The sequence below is a fragment of the Podarcis gaigeae genome, assembly GCF_964106915.1.
Source record: "Podarcis gaigeae genome assembly, chromosome: 17".
Taxonomy (NCBI): Eukaryota; Metazoa; Chordata; class Lepidosauria; order Squamata; family Lacertidae; genus Podarcis; species Podarcis gaigeae.
In genome coordinates, this window is record NC_139694.1 from 25408494 (window position 1) to 25410686 (window position 2193).

The following is a 2193-nucleotide window of genomic DNA, read 5'->3' on the forward strand; positions in this document are numbered from 1 at the left end:
GTATGTGCAGTGTCTCTTTTTTTCAAGTTACATTTTGAGTCTCTTCATCTTGAGTCCAGTCAAGTTGCCTCTCTAATCAGAAACCTGGAAAAGGCAAAAATACATTTTTGCGGGGAAGCTCACTTTACGTTTTGTAAATCGTGGCATTAGAATGCTGAGCAAGAATCACTTGTATTGGACCGTTCATCGCCTAAAGGCGAAAGGGGTATGTTACTGAAATCATATTTTGTTGCTGCGCCTGTTGCACCTCAGATACAGTGACCTTCAGTGCTATATTGAGTTTACACAATGAATGATAAATTACAGGGGGGAAACATTGCTCCCTTAATTCCATGAATCCCTGGAGCTTCTGCAGGACAGATGGGTCTGTTTTTCATTTAGTATTTTCTTTTGAACGAGTCCACCGAGTCAAACCTGGTATTGGACCCAGCTGCCAGGTTCTAATTAAATTTCTCTCACACCAGCTGGGTACTAATGTTTTGGCTACTTGTTTAATGTCCATTTAGTGGTCACAAAGTCAAAGCCCATATAGTGGGGAAATAGCACCTTTAAAAAATAAATTCTGGGCTCATCAAGAACTGTCAGTTTAGTTTTCTCTGTCTACCTGACAACTATGGCTGTTCATAATCATGGCTGAGTGTCTTCTCACTACAAATCATTCTATACCCAAAGAGCTATATAATCTCAGAGCTCTGTGAAGACATGCATGGTGTCAAATTGGATTGGGGACGGTATGTTGAGATTCCTGCTTTTCTATGATTCTATAGTTTTCACCATTTATTCTGCGTATGCTGGCCATGGAAATAGATAACAAGTCTCTCTTCCAGGCCAATGGAAGTACTCATTCAGCCCCCAGCTTTAGGCAGTAATTGCCTATGCATTTTTACACCTAGCTGCAGATAAGCATCCCTGGAATTGTTAAGTAGTAATGTTTATTCTTCTTCCTGTAATGTTCTACTACAGTTGCTTTTTGCAGAGGTGCGAAATCACCAAAAATGCAGACTATTAAGCAGAATTTGTTGCTGAAAGTAACAGGTAAATTCAGTTTTAACAGGTAACATTGAAAGATAAAAGGGGTTTGATGAAAAATTTGGTTCTGAGATTGTAGGACGTGCACATTTTAGTCACTATAAGGGCAGGCATTTGCAGAGAGATTCAGTGGGCAGTAAGGGGTGCTTAGTCCCTCCTGCACCTGTTGATTTTATCCCTTAAGCATTCACCTGCATGGTTTTTGAAACAGCCAGCCTTGCTTAGTTTTGGAGTGTGGCTGAAGGAGAAATTGTGACACTAACAGACCTCTTCTAGGAGCATTGTTGCTCTTCCATACATAGAAGTTGGGTGGCCATGGCAGCATAATATGTAGTGAATGGAAGAAAGGTGTGAGGAATTTAGACAGAGATAACAGGGCTGGAACCATCATCCTTGGAAAAACTAGGTTAGAAAATGCCGCTGGATATTCTTCACTAGTCTATTATGCATAAAATCCAGGATCCACGGTTCCATAAGCAATGCAATTATGGGCTGGGGTCTATACAAATGGAGGCTAACCTAGAATCCATCAAGACCCATGGAGTACTGAGACAAGTAAACCATCTGCAGTTGACTAGAGATGAGAAGACAAAACCTGACCTGCAATCAAGCTTTTTTTGAAGTTTTAATTACTTTAAATGGCTGCTATTTCAAGGCACTGGGTGTGTATTTTGAAGCACAGACCTCTTATAATGTAATGGTGCCACCTGCTGTCTCAGAAGCAATAGAGATGTGCTCTTTTGTGCTGCCTCAGCCTCTCCAATCCTGAACAACCCCCCTTAAACATTTTTTTTAATGATTGTGCAATGCCCACAGTTCACTGGTTGGGCACCAAACCCCTCTTCTGTTCTGAAGCAATGAGATGTGCAAAGAGCTTCTCTTTGTCAGCGAGTGCAGCAGCAGCAGCTGTAGGCTCTTTTTTTCCACTGACCAGAATGGGCAATGCTTGCACCATTCTATGGCCACGACACTTGTTTTGTGTTCTGCTACACCCTACAGTAGCCATCTTGTTACTAGCACCCACATCCTCAAAATTCCCAATGCTTTCTTGCCCAAAAAGGTTAGCAACCTCCATTCTAGCTTGAATTTTGATTTGTAATTTTACATCCTTGCATCATGTATTTTTTTCCTATCAAGTTCTTTTAACTGTCTGATATATAGAAC